Genomic DNA, 15,306 nt, shown 5'->3' on the forward strand with positions numbered 1-15,306 from the left:
TGAGATGTTCACATTTAATCGAAAAAAATCATTTTTAAGTCATGAATGTAACAAAAAATTTCCTTTAAAGCTCTGATTTCTGTCATCCCTCTGTGTGTGTGTAATCAGCCTTCTGTTTGGGTGCTGGGGACAATAATTTCATAACAAGAATAGTAATCCCTTATTGAATTCTTACTATGTGCCCCATACTTTTCATTAATTACCTCAGGTCATCCTTGGAACACTGGGAACCAGGTGATATCGTCCTACCCTTGCAGGTGAGGAAATTCTTGCTCAGAGGAGTTAAACAAATTGGCTAAGGCCACAAAGCTCATGAGTGGCAGGAGAGGAACCTGTTTGCCTTGCAACTCCATGCTTTTAACCCCTACAGCTAATGCCCAGATTAAGCCACTTTGGTTTGCAGCCACATCACATAAATACATTTTTAATATAATTCATTGCCCCCTTTACTTTCAGCATCACCGTTCCTCATGTATTTCCTGCTTACTTGTTAATACCTATACTTTTTCTCATGTGGAATCATAGCTTACTGGTTCTGGTTTTATGGTTCTTTAGATTCTGTCCTGAAAACAGAGTAATTTCCACTTTCAAGCAGATGTTTTATTGTCATGGAATTCCTTTAGAACTAGAACAATAAAAATTCTATTGGAATTCCTCTAACTGGAGGAAACCTTGGAGACGATCCATCCCTGTGTCACTGCTGAAGCAGGAATTGCTCCTACGTCATCCTAGGCAGGTGGTCATCTCCACATAAGCATCCTCAATGCTAGAAAGCACGCCGCACAGAAAGTAGCTCAGCCTGCTTTCAGGCTGAGAGGTGGGCAAGGTCTCCCGCTGCCTCCTGTTGAGTGCCTGCTTCCCACAGCCACTGAGAGTCGTGTCTACCACCCAAGGACTTCGGCCGCTGTGTGAGTTTCCCGAGGATGTCATAACAGAGCACCATGATCTGGGTGATATCTCTCAGTTCTGGAGCCTGGAAGTCATGATTCAGAGGGTTGTCAGTGTTGGTTCCTCTGAGCGCTGTGAGGCAGAATTTCCTCCATCCTACTCTCCTGGCTTCTGGTGGCTCATTGGCAATCATTGGTATTTCTTGGCTGATAGGTCTCTGCCTTCATTTCACCTGGCATCCCACCTGTGTGGTCTTCTGTCTCCAAAATTCCTCTTATCAGGTCACCAGTCATATTGGGTTGGGGACCCTCCTTATTCTGTGTGTGTGTGTGTGTGTGTGTGCGTGCATGCGCTTAGTCACGGAGTCGTATCTGACCTTTGGCAACACCTTGGATTGTAGCCCACCAGGCTCCTCTGTCCCTGGGAATTTTCCAGGCAAGAATACTGGAGTGGGTTGCTATTTCCTCCTGCAGGGTACTCTTCCCGACCCAGGGATTGAACCTGTGTCTCTTGAATCTCCTGCATTGGCAAGCAGGTTCTTTGCCACTGTACCACCTGGGAAACCTTCTTCTTGCTCTAGTATGACTCATTTTAACTAATTACATCCTACAACAACTCTGTTGCCAAATATGGTCATATCCTGAGGTAAAGGGGTTAGGGTTTCAACACGTGGATGGGGCAGAAGGGGGTCATAGTTTGACCTGTACCAGTCCCTCTTCTGCAAATCAGCCTTTCAGACATAAGAAGACACTTGTGTTGCCCTGAGGCTTCTCCTTCTTATTTTAACAACCTCCAGCTTTTGGCCAGATTCTCCTGTCCTGGGAGTCTCTTCCAAACACACCCCTCTCTTGGTCAGTGCCTGAGAGGGTGGCACCCTGCCAGGTGGGCTCTGAGGGCCCACTCCCCCAGCCCAAGTCTCTGCTCCTCCAGGTCAGCTCTGTGGGTCCACACCCTCGACTGCTGGAATGTGCAGAGCTTGACTCTACTAATCCTTCTGGTCTCTGTCAAATGGATTGCTCTTAAACCTGGACTCCTCCACCCACAAAGATGCTGGTTGACTCCCTTTGAGAACATCAGTGAAACAACCCTGGCCAGGAGAGATCCTTTTGGCACTTTGCTGAAAACTTCTTGTCCAGATCAGAGGCAGTGCCACCTATTCGTGGGTCATTTAGTCACTCTCCATGTCCATCACTGCAAACCCTTTTCTAGTCTTGGTATCAAGTCCATCACAAAAACAAAGGAGTATGGAGTGCTTTGAAGCCACCTCATTTGTTAATCCTGAAGCTGAAATGTTAGAAGATATCCAGTGTGTTTGGCAAGCTCGGTTTTTCATAAACACGCTGTGTTAAGTTCTCGCTGCCCTGTTGTCTTGCTCACTGAGCTTTTCTCACTTAAGATTTGTTCCATTTTCTTGCAAAATAGTGAAATTCCCAGTTCTCTGTTTTCCCTGGATTATTTCCAGGGAGATAATGCTTTTCTATTTTGGAAATCGGTCCCACATGTCTTCTTTTAATACTTCTGATAAATCCCCTGATCATGATTCATGGTTTTCAGTCCTTTAATAAGTGGGCTTCTTAAGCAATTTTTTGATCAGTTTTCTAATTTGGGCTTGGGGAGGGCTGTTGCTTCAAATCTACCGATCTGAATTCTTTCCAAGGGCACCATTTTTTGGGTAGTCTTCCTTGGTATATATCAAAGAACTAAGGCAGGGCCTAACAAAACCTGGGAGTGGAAGTAGGGTAAAACAAGTGGCAGGCTTAAAAGGGGAAAAATAAGAATAGCCAGCTCTGTTTTCCCAAATTCTTTTGGGGAGAATATGAGATAGGGGAACCAGACGGGGTTCTGAGTGGAAAACACCGGGGAACAAGATGGAGAAAGGTAGAAAAGACAGGAGATGAGGGAACCTGGATTGCCTTGGTGTATGAAAATGAGGTAACCCCACCAACCCAAGTGACATTCAGGGGAGAGTTCAGGCCCTAATCCTTCCAGGACAAGTTCTGGGGTCTCTGGAGAGCTGTGGTGTCACTGCTGTTTGACATGCAGAGCAGGGCATTCTCACCCCCTCCTCTATGCTACAATATTAATTTTTAGGAATTAACATGTAGTGTTCTACATAGTAATTATTTCTAGTTCTCACTTAGTTTTAAAACTAGAAATTTAAAGAAGAAAATCTCAATTTTGAAGATATTATTTAAAGTCAGCAAAATACTTCGTGTATGCACCAAAATGTGGGCTACCCAGGTGGCGCTAGACTGGTAAAGAACCTGGCTGCCAGTGCAGGAGATGCAAGAGACACAGGTTCTATCCCTGGGCTGGGAAGATTCTGGAGGAGGGGATGGCAACCCTCTCCAGTATTCTTGCCTGGAGAATTCCATGGACAGAGGAGCCTGGGGGGCTACAATCCATGGGTCAGATACAACTGAAGCAACTTAGCATGCACATACTAAAATGTATGTGTGTTAAACAAAATATCACGCCTACAGTTTGCACTCTGTTTCACTGCCTTGACTTTGCAAAACAAAAACTCTGTAAGAGGTCACATAAAATAACAGAATTTTGTTCTTTCCTCCTCACAGTCTTTTACTATTGCTCTTCTCTTTTGCTTTTATTGTTCAAATGCAGAGATATATTCTATCATAGGAGTTGAACACATAAATAGCACCAGTGTGAATTCAAAGGCTCCGTAAATAAGAATTTACTCTCAAAAGCAACATGAATGTGTATCTGCTTGTATTGGAGACTACCTGGATGAAAATTTCTGATTATATTTTTATATAATATAATATATATTATTTATAAATATATATTTATAAATAATATTATTTATTATTTATATTATATAAATATATATTATATAAAATATAATATATATTTCTAATATATTTTTCCATGAAAATATATCTGTTAAATGATAAGCAATAAAATAAATAAAAAATGTGCATATATATGTATGTATATGTCCATGTATGTACACACATGTATATAACAAAAATGCCACAGTAATGGCGACAGTTGTGTAACTCAGACCAACAGAAGATTTTGGGGGTGTGGGAACAGGACTATTTTGTCATTGGCACTTTTTAGCATCACTGGCACATGGTGAAAATAAAAGCTGACCAACATCACACTGGTAGCTGGGGCATTCTGTTCCCCCTCACTTCGGGGACCATCGTGGGGGAGGCAAGCAGGAGAGTGTACTCAGATGAGCCTAGAGGACTGTTGCGGGCAGGCAAGAATTAGGGCCTGAAATAAGGGTCTATGTTGTTTGAACGGTAAAATGACACATGATTATTTTGTTCCGCACATTTCTACTTTGTCTCTTTAGCTCTGCAAAGATCTCCAGGGTCCCCCATCAAGAGCCCTTGGAGGGCACAGGCCCTGTCTGTACGTCTCTGTATTACCCACCTCCTCTGCCTGCCCCCTGGAAGCAGCGCAGCACTTGGTTCATTCTAAGTGCTCTGTAAATGTCCACTGATAGTGAGATTTCTCTAACCCGTATCATCAACAGTTTAAAAGCAACTCATCCTGTCTGTGCATGTGAACTCAGGAATTGCGGCCTCCTGCTCTTGCATTCATTACCCACACCAGCGGGCTCGCTCTTCCCCAACATGGTTATATAATGGTCTTGATTCTCCAAAACCCTGTTAGCTCACCTTCACTGCCTTGACTTCTGCTGCCTCAGGAGACTGACACAGGGGAAGGGAGAAAGAAGGCAGGAAGTAGAAAGAAGACCCCTGAAGACTTCAGCGAGTTGGCTCCACCCATGATCATTCAGATACAGGTTCTTAGACCCCCAGGCCTGGCAAGGTTCCCATTATCTTTACAGAATGGAAAATGACATATGCACAGAGGAGTCCCAGGGCCCTGGTGGGAGCGCCTGAGGGAACTGGAGGATGGAGCCTTTTGGAAACTCTGCAGGCCCTCGTCTGCCTGCCTGCTGGGGGGCAGGGAATCAGCCCTGCGATTTGGAGCACTTCCTCCTGCCCACCTCCAGACCCCACAGTTTAGTTCTTCATTAAAAGAAGGTCCGTAGAGGCGCTTAAACACAAAACTCCCCATAATGGTGAATACTCAGAATTACTTTCCACCTGATACTCCTTCATTTAATTGGACTAAAGCAGGCTCCCCTGGCTCCAGGCTCCCTTGAAATCCTGCCCAAATTTGCCTGGCTCCTGCATGGGCCTGGGTAAAGATGAGGCAGGTGCGCCGAGGGGCTGCGAGCTGGGCTCCCATGAACTGTAATGGTTGCTGCATGACTGATTCCCCAACTCCTCCGCCTTCCCGCCAAATCCCAGGGCCCCCCCGCTTATGCAAAGAGCAGGCTCCCTAGTGCCACCTTATGAAGAAGTGGTAGAGCAATTTCATTTAATATTGCTAGTGCTTCCATTAACCTGACTATATTGCTCTCCATCCTCAATTTAAGACTCTCTCTTTCTCTTGATTATCAATGTATTTCGGAGCCTCTGAATGTCCTCTCCAGACCTCTAAGCCAGCCTGGAATAAGTTGATAATCGAAAGCTTCAGTTCCTTGAGCTTTCCTGGCTTTAGAGTAATGCAACCTTCCCATGCCCTACCACCCCCAGGCCTTAGAAGCCATCCTGGGGTCTCCATTTTGTTCTAGTGTGCTCTGATGGTCTCTGTATTCCCTCTTGCCTCTATTTCTCTTCCTCCCTTCCGCCTTCCCTCCCTTCCTTCCTTCCCTCTTTCCCTCCCCACCTTTTTTTTTTAAATTGGTCTTTTCTTTTTGTTGTTAAGATTTACTCAATAAGAAAGTGTTTTAGCGTTATCTTGGAAACAGGTAGACAGAAGTGTATTATGGACCATTTTTACTCTATATGATTGATTGATTCAATTGTTAATTCAGTAAGTATGCATTAAGTGTCTACTATGTGTCAGGCACTCTTGTAGGTTCTGTAGATGAATCAGGAGCCAAAGGTTGTGCTTTCATGCAGCTTAAATTCTAGCAGAGAGAGAATAAGTTAAAAAACAAGAACAACACATTTACAGCAGATGAAGATAAAAAGTGTGAAGAAAACTAATGTAGTGTAAGGGGCTGGAAAGTGATGGGAAACCCCCCATGCCTGCCCTTGTGTCCATACATGCTCCTTTGAATGGCAGAGGCCTCTCTACATTTAAATTCTACAATAAGGACGATGTGGGAGTGAGATAGGAATACTCTCTCCGGGGGGGAGTGTACAACTGGCAGTGTAAATAAGCTTACACCCCCCCTCCCCATGACTTCCCTGCCATGGCATGCAGAAAGCTGGGGCAGGGCCCCTAGGAGAACAACCCCAAGCTTTCCTCTGGAGTGCAGCCCTGGGAGGATGAGGCATCGATATGACCACAGAAGAAAGATGGTGAGTCACCCTGCTCCATCCTGTCACCGCATTAGAGCTCTCACTCCATCGCCGCTCAGTTACCAAGGTCTGAGAAGGCCGTCACCCCCACTCCTTGCACCCTGTGGCAGTGCAGGATTGAAGGGAAGCTGGCTTTTCAAACCTATGGGAATCGGGATAAAGGCTGCAGCTGGGTTCCTGCAGCCTCTGATGCCTTCAGGGAGTGGTCCACTGTAGCCTGGCCAAAGGAGAGCACAGTTCTCTGACCTCAGCAAAGAATGGAAACCTCAAATGCTCGGACCAGAGGATGATTCTGTAAGAATAGCAGGCCAAGACTAAAGTAGGGCTCAGAGCATGAGAAGAGTTACATGCCTTCCATGAAAATGGGTCCCTAGGCTTCTGGTATGCAGTGAAGGAGGGATGGAGGGAAAGCTTTGGACTTGGTCAGACTTGGGGCTGGATCCTGGATCCGCAGGTCTCTGCTTTCTAGTTGTGGATAGTTTACTAACCCTCTCTGGGATGTAGTGTCCTCACTGGTAGAATGGGCCAGTCATACCTTATTCATAGACTTCTTGTGAGGACTAAAAGAAAAATGTAAATGGATAAGTCCAGGCATTGGGAAAGGAACCTGGCACTGAGTTAATGACCATAAATGTCCTTGTCTGGAATTTCACTTAAGTAGGAATATGTCCTCATTTATTTGAAGCCTGATGAATTTAGGGGTGAATAGCATGTCTGTAATTTACTTTTAAAATTCAAAAAATATTGTGAAGTAAATAGTACCTTTTCTGGAGAGTCTCTAGCCAATACACTTATCCACTTTTATTCAAAATCTAGGTAGTGTCATTCATTGTCTAGGTTTAAAAACCATCTACTTGCCAACAGTGCCTTATTTTTATCTCCAAGCCAGTCCTCTCTTAGGAACTTCAGACTCACATATTCAACTGCTAATTTGACATCTAAGAGCGTGCATATCCCAAACAAAATGCTTGATTCCACATCCCAACCCTACCCCCATAACTTGGTGCCCGGCCCAGCCCTGCCTCACCTTTTCTGTGTCAGTAAACAACCACCACAATTCACTCAGACACCTCAGCCAGAAACCCTTCTCCCTCCTCCTCCTCCATGCCCCTCAGCCAGCCCATCTGCATTCCCTGCTGATCCTACCCAGGATCTTCCTAATCCGTCTCCTTCCCACCACCTCCATGCCACCTTCAACTGGATCACAACAGCAGCCTGTGAAATTCATCTCCCAGCTTCCACTCTTGTGCATTGTAATCCAACCCCTGCACGGCCAGCACCATCCTTTTAAAGCACAAACCAAGTCTTGTCATTTGCCCCCTTAAAACTGTCAGTAATTTCCCTTGTACATAGAGTCAAATCTAAACACCTCCCCACAACCCGCCACACTGGGAGTGTGTACCATCTTCTTTTCCACCTTTCTCCCCCTCCTTCCCTCGTCCATCCATCTGCTTTTCTCACTGCACTCCAAACACACCACCCTCCAGATACATTGCCCTTCTTTCCGTTTCTTTGACACACCAATCCCCTTCCCCGCTGGGCTTTCCGCTAGGCTGTTTCCTCTAGCTTGAATTCTCTCTCCCTTTCTCTCCCCATACCCAGTTCCTTCACATCCTTCAGGTCTCAACTTACATTTGACCTGTCTGAGTATTCTTCTGTGACACCCCAAGTTCCAAATAGGCCCCTCAGTCATTCTCATAGCACATGGCTCTGCTAACCTTCAGAGAGGGAAGGATTGTCTATTTACCAGTGGATAGCCAAAGCCTTGCATAGAGCTCATTAAAATTTAATCTCTTAATAAATGAACCAATTAAAAATCACACTGCCCTCATTCTAAATCCCCATCTCTAGGGCCCCACGCCTTGCTTCTCAGCCACAGGTATACCGGGCCATTCCTTTTGCCAGGCCCCCGTGGCTTCTTTGTGAGACCCTCACACTTCCACCTCAGCCCATCACTGCATCAGCCTCCCTGTTACTCTGCCAACATCCCAGTGCCCTTGAAAGGCAGGTTGGCCAACCTGGGGCATGAAGGGTAGCTACATTCTGCACGCGTGTGTATGTGTTTATCACACATTTCTTACTCAGTCTTTTATTTCTCCTGCAACAAATGCGGTCTTTGTTTGCCCATCCAGCAACCCAACCCCTGCAAAATGAGACGGTGCCAACATTGACAGCAGACCACAGGCCCTTGCTTGCCATGTTGGCTCCCTCGGAGGCCTTCTCCTTGCACTTTCTGAGGTGGTTTCCTGTTGTTGCTGAGGTCAGCATTCAGACCAGCTTTGCACATGGAAGCCTCACCCATCCCAGGGCGACTCTGGCTTTCTTATCAGACTCTGCCCTAATGGGAAGTGAATGCTGCAATCGCGGGGCGCACTCCGAGGTCACAATTACGTAAGGATTATTAATGAAGCAACGATGTCAAAATTGTGTGAAATCAAACTCAGATTTAAGTACTTAAAATAAACAGATATAAAGTAACAGATGTCCCGTTTTGTTCTCAGATGATTTCATCCCTTGTTAAAAATAAATGTCTGGCTTGAAAGAAGAAAAAAAAAGAAAAGGGGAACTTTACTTCCATGTTAAAAATTAATTGAATCCAGAAGTTGGTAAAGCAACTAAGTGGTGTGGATTTTTTTTTTTTTTAAGGCAAAGACATATTTGTGTTGATTTTTATTTCAGCGAGTAATAAATTCATTGCATAGCCCCAACTTTGATAGACCAAGCTCACGTCCTTTGAAACCCAAAGGGAAAATTTCTCCATAGTTATTATGTAGATAAGAATGGGGCCCAGTGTATCCATCTGAGGAGAATTTAGTTCCATGCTTAACCCCAAAGGATGCAACAGCAGGGGCTTCAAATACCACAAGTCCTGACTGTCACGCTTGCAGCCATCAGAAACCCATGGAGGTGGACTTGCCTTGGAATTTCAGTGTGGAATTCCCAGAGAAGACGCCTACTGAAATTAGTAATGGGAAAGGCAAATTAGGTCATCTTGTCCGTCCCCCTGCCAGCTTCCTACACTGTGGTTAATTTTCTCCTCCTTTGATCAGATACATTTTAAATGTTTCAAGAGATGGAAATTGCACCAGTTGGCTCCCTCTAGAGTTCCACAGTCTACTGAAGTAACAGGACTCGATTTTCTGCCTGTGAGACTCAGTGGGAATTTTTCCAAGAGTGGAAGGTTGTTTGTGAACGGGGGCTGCCTTTACCTCCCCCAAATGTCTCTTCCTCATTCTGTTTATGGCCCAATTCAGAGGATTTAGAAATCCGGAGAAATGTTCATCTGTCCAAAATCACAAAATGGCCCCGGGAACATTCAAAGGAAATAATTTATTTGTAGATTCTGAGTAAAAAAACACAAGGGGATTGGTATTGATGCCCTTGAATAAAAGATGGAGCAGCTCATAGCCCCGATGCTGGCTGTCTGTGCAAGAGAGTTGCATGAAGCACCATTTATTGAAAGGGATAAATAATCCAGATAAAAAACCATATGTTTCCAGGCAGAAAATACATGTTACTAAACTGTTAGTCACTTTGAAACGTAAAAATACTTGGTTTTTCAATCGGTCAAAATTATATTGCCTGTATTTCCAGTCCCCATCTCTGAACCCCCATGCCTGAACAAACCAACATTAGATTAGCAATGAAAAGTAAAGAATGGGGTAGTGGTGACAATTGCACAACATTGTCAGTGTACGTAATCGCTCCGACTTGTATGCTTAAAAATGGTTGAAATGTTTTTTTAAAAGGGAGGGAGGTAAAAAAATGAAGCCATTCTGATTGTGTCAGAGGTAAGGAGTGGACAGTTTATGCAATAGGTAGAGTGGGCGGGAGGGATGGGGTCTAGTTTTGCTCAGATTTGTTTCATTTCTCTGCACTTGCCTCTGCAGCTTCTGCATAGACTGAGGGTGGGCCAAGATGTCCCAGAAGTGTCCCAGGCCCAGCACGTGCCTGCTTTGTGGTGGACACTGCTGTTGCCAGCTCCCCAGTCATTCTCCTTTCCTACAATAGAACCTCGCGTGGGGTTTTGAGTGTCGCTTTGCTGAACCACTCAAAATAAAAACACAGAGCTCACTTACCGCCTCCCTTGCAGCTGGCGACTGGCTGTGTGACTTAGCTCTGAGCGATGAAATGCAGGCAGCATCCCCAGGGAGGTAGCCTTCCACATCCCACTCTGCGTCCCTTTGCCTTCCACCTTCTTCCTTCCGCTCCTTTGTGGTTGTGATGCTTGGAGGAGCCGCAGCATCCAGCAGCTATAGGGACAACGCAGACAGGGAGAAGGCAGCTGGTGACGTTACAAAGTTGCCCTTCAAGCCCTTGTAGGGGCAGAAAATGCCCCCTTCTTCACTTATAGGTTCTTTGGATAGTCTTATAATTAAGTTGACAAAAACAGATTGATGGGAAAAAAAATTTAATTCCATATGTCCGGAGGTCCCAAGGATATGAGACTCAAGACCAAGTCAGGCAGTTGAGCTTATGTGCCAGCCTCAGCTAAGGAATGGGATAGGGGTCAGGGGCTTCAAGTGAGGGCGGGGGGAGGATAATTCACAGAACAAGGAGATGAGCAGATGTTTGCTAATTAGAAATTTGCCATGCCGTGCATATATGCCTTTCAGATAAAAACGTTATCTCTGGTAATAATCCTTTTTTTTTTTTTTTGGTACAGGTCCCTATCTAAATTCTTCAAGGCAGGTAAGGGAGAAGTAAAAGTTTTTCCTGAGTCTCTAGGTCTTGATTGCCTTCAGCTCAAAATAATTCACATGCCTAAGTGGCATATTTTAGGATAGCATGTTTTGCTCCCCTTCATCCTGGGCAAATCAACACTCGTGTGTGTGTGTGTGTGTGTGTGTGTGAAAGAGATGTGTGTTTTCCTATAACAAATAAACACTTTTCCTTGTTTAAGCCAGGGCAGCAGGGTTCTCTGTTATAGCCAAATGCATTCTTAACTGATACAAGTTCTATGTCATGTCCTTTGAAATTCCACATTACTCGCTCCTTTGAATTAAGTGCTGAAGGCCAATGTTAAAACATAAATGCTCATTGAGAGAAGAACATTTTAAGTTGTAACAAGCCATTGACATCTTACTGAAAGTGAGTTCATCAGAATAGCTCTCTGGTCCAGTAGCAGGGGGCTGAAGGATAGGCAGGGAGGCAGGTGGGCTTTGATGGGAGGGAGGGGGTTCTATTCCCACTGAGTCACTATAGTGACAGTCCTGGGGTCTGGGAGTTGGGGGTCTTAGGGGAGGTGGGCAGTGCTTGAGGGAAGATGAAGGACTGGAAAGAATATGGAAAAGACCAAAAGTGGCCTTGAATTCACCTTCTGAAGAGAACACTTCAATCCTGAGCAGCATCGGAACTACCCTCAGACGTCTACAGGGGAGATGGGAGAGCTGCATAAATGTTGTCTGGAGAGTTTAGACTTCAACAGGAGATAATTCTGATTACAGTTTCTTTTCTCAGGGAAAAGGTATTTCCCTCCCCTATTGCCATCTCTTCACACCTACCCCACTTTAAAAGCCTGCTCAAAGCCTAGAGCCTGCCAGGACCCCTGCCCTTCCCCAGGACACTGACAGCATGCCTGTGTTGGCTTCCCAGCCCTTTGCTCCCAGCTGCATGACTACAAGTCTCAGCCTCTCCCGGTGAAATGTCCTCTTTGGCTGGACTGCCTTTTTTGTTTGTCTTAGTGTCTCTTGCAGTGCCTTATGCCTGGTGGCCTTTTTTTAAGCTAACATTTGTTGAGTGCTCATGGTGAACTGGGCTTCCCTGATAGCTCAGTTGGTAAAGAATCTGTCTGCAGTGTAGGAGACCCTGGTTCGATCCCTGGGTTGGGAAGATCCCCTGGAGAAGGGAAAGGCTACCCACTCCAGTATTCTGCCCTGGAGAATTCCATGGACTGCATAGTCTATGGAGTCGCAAAGAGTCAGATACGGCTGAGTGACTTTTGCTTTCATGGTAAGCCAGGCACCATTCTAAGCCATTTACAGAAACTTCTCATTCAGTCCTCAGTCCCCGATTCAGCCCCACTCCTAGCCAGGTCCTCAGTGTTGGCCTGGCAGAGAAGGGGCCCGTGTACTAACCCTGGTTCTGTTCATCCCACTCCCTCCTCTTCTCTCAAACCCTCACTCAAGTTAACCACCCTGCTTTCCCGCCAACAGAGCTGAGCCCTTAGCTGCTCTACTGCTAAAAGATATACCATCCCTATAAAGCTTTTAATGGAGGAAATGACTTCATCAGGCTCAAGTCAAGAGGTAAGAAAACAAAGGGTCCTGGAGAAAGAGCATTTAAAGAAGACAGCCCACTAAAATCAGTCCCACACAGCACAGGGGAGGAAGATCCCAGCACTGTGAGCCTCTGTGCATGCGTGTATGCCAAGCCGCTTCAGTCATGCCCGACTCTGCGAGCCTATAGACTGTAGCCCACCAGGCTCCTCTGTCCATGGGATTCTCCAGGCAAGAATACTGGAGTGGGTTGCTATGCCCTCCTCCAGGGGATCTTCCTGACCCAGGGATCAAACCCACCTCTCCTGTGTCTCCTGCATTGGCAGGCAGGCTGTTTACCACTAGCGACCTGGGAAGCCCTGGTGAGTCTCTAAACCACCTCAATATAATAATCTGATGGGGGAGCAGGCTTGCTTTTGAGGTGTAGAGTTAAATATGGGAATTTTAGGCATCAGGTAGCCCTGTTTTATGTCCCTGCTCTGCCCCCACCTTGCTGTGTGATCTTGGGTCAGTCACTTGGTGTCTCTCAACCTTAGTTTTCTCATCTGTAAAACAGGAGCATAGTTTTATTATAATAGCTCACATCTCCTATGTTTCTATGAGAATTCAATGAGAGAATCCATACGAAGCACTTTCAGTGGTTCATCAGGGGAGATTTAATACCAGACTACTGGGGTTTGGGGTGGGCTGTTGGAGCAAAACTAGGGAGACAGTGTTACCAGAGGGAGGTTAGTAACTGCAGGAAGACCCTACCCTTTGAGACAGGAGGAGCAAAAGAGGAGAGGGGGTTACCCTTGGTTACAAGCACTATGTCATGAGGCCACACTGCCCCTTCTGCTGGAGCCACCACTGCTGCTGCAGTGAAGAAGCAGAACTCTAGGCCCTTGCAGACACTGCAGGACCCCAATAAACCCGAGGGTGCTGCTGCTCACCAACCAGGCACAGCAGCCTGCGGTCACCTGAACCAGACCAGGAACTAGTTACAATATTGATATAATGACTTCTCCCTAGTCTCTGTGAGTGCTTCCCCATGATAGAACCTAACCCAAGCTAGCAAGGAAGTCTTGGAAATGTAATTTTCAGGCTTCTGAATCCTGGATACAGAGGAGGAAATAAGAGTGTGAAGGAAGCGAAGAACCAACTAAGAAATCACCAACACTGAGGTTACACTATCCGAGCACTTGATTATGTTCATTATTATCATCATCATCATCATCCTTTTTTAAATTTTTATTTCTGCAACCAGCAAGTAGTGGGACCTCAATCATGTTGTTTCACCTCTCTGGGCTTCCCTGGTGGCTCAAATGGTAAAAAGTCTGCCTGCCAGTGCAGGAGACCGGAGTTCAATCCCTGGGTTGGAAAGAGCCCCTGGTGAAGGAAATGGCTACCCACTCCAGGATTCTTGCTAGGAGAATTCCATGGACAGAGGAGCCGGGTGGGCTGGTCAGGGTCATTTAGAGTTGGACACGTCTGAGCAACTAACATTAACTGATTAACCAGGCTTTTATTTCTTTATCTTTAAAGTGAACAATTTGGGCTGGACAAGTAATGGATCCCTCCCAACAAACAATTTTCTTCTTTCCCTCATGTACCCAATCAATAAACATTTTGCTGAGGTCCCAAGTGTGAACTGGGCACTGAGGTAAAATCAGCAAGATTGAGTTTGAACTAAAGGTCACTTGTAGTGACAGAGACAAACAAATTTGTAATCTCAAACTCATCCAGCTAGTTAAGGGCAAAACAAACTGACTTCCAGGCCAGTGCTCTTTCCTGTTTATCACCTTACTTCCCTAATTGATCTAATAAATTCCGCACAGAAGAATTTCTTCTTCTGGCTCTGGATGTGCACAGAACCAATAGTCCTTTCTCTGATAAGCTCCATTTCCCATTGTCCATCATCTACCTCCTCCCCAACCTGTACCCCAATATCAACCTGTCAAGAATGTAGCAGACAGGTGAGCTGCAGAGTGGGTCATCTGCCTGGGGTCCTAGTCAGCACCTGCGGAGCTCTCAGAGTAATAACGGGTGTGAAAATATGAATGCTCTGGGTCTCCGTGATTTCCCTGTTTGCCCCCTCTGTCATTGTGCTGCCTACAGATTTCCCACTATTGCTGATGACCCTGATGTGGAGTAGGAGACCCTGTGTATTCCATCTCTTACTCCTGCTCACTCTGAATGCATTTCAGATATTGCCGTGGAAACGTCAATTCCCCAAGCCAAGAAGACCCTGTTTCCCAGAAGCTGCTTCTACAGACTCTAGAATATAGATGAGCCTGGCCCAATCACACACTATATCTTGACCCAGCGGATTTGCAGCATACCTGCATTGGAGGTAAATCGATTGGTGCTGCTTAATCCTGGCTACTACCAGGCAGGTTCTCCCCTACTCATTGAAGCTTAGTAGCAACAAGCCCTTCACTGTAAAGAGAATTTTTTGTCCTCTCACTTGGGACTAAAGGTCAAAGTTTAAATCTATATTTAATGCCATTTTCTGAAAACTGGATTTGTGATTCCCTTTATGTTGGTATTACATATCTTAAGGGATTTCAAGGGGAGAAATCTGGGAAGCCCAGTTTCTGAGAATGACCTTTACTTTAAATGTGTAAATAGGATGGAGCTTGTGTTTCTGCTTTTTAAACCTTTTAATTGTGCTTCCAAAGACAATTCTGGAAAGCATGGGCTGTGCTGAGTGGTTACCTGGAAGCCACTTTGAAGAGACTCAGATTTTTGTCTTCTACAGAAAGGCCAAAGGTTAATGGCTCCTGCTCTGTTGGCCTGCTAGGGACAGTCTCTCTTGAAGCTTTGTACCTTGAGCTATGGTGATCCCATATTAGAATATGCAA

At 45.5% G+C, this 15,306-nt stretch overlaps 1 long non-coding RNA gene across 2 annotated transcripts in view; it reads left to right on the forward strand.

Moving 5' to 3' along the window:
• Positions 1-14,789, forward strand: part of LOC122453305 — a 181,224-nt gene extending 166,435 nt beyond the window's left edge. For both annotated transcript variants that reach the window (XR_006272997.1, XR_006272998.1), the window contains exons 8-9: positions 10,912-10,937; positions 14,650-14,789. This is a non-coding gene — a long non-coding RNA (uncharacterized LOC122453305). The remainder of the gene's footprint in view (positions 1-10,911; positions 10,938-14,649) is intronic.
• Positions 14,790-15,306: the final 517 nt, after the last annotated feature.

This window comes from Cervus canadensis, chromosome 14 (assembly GCF_019320065.1).
Source record: "Cervus canadensis isolate Bull #8, Minnesota chromosome 14, ASM1932006v1, whole genome shotgun sequence".
In the NCBI taxonomy this organism is placed as follows: Eukaryota; Metazoa; Chordata; class Mammalia; order Artiodactyla; family Cervidae; genus Cervus; species Cervus canadensis.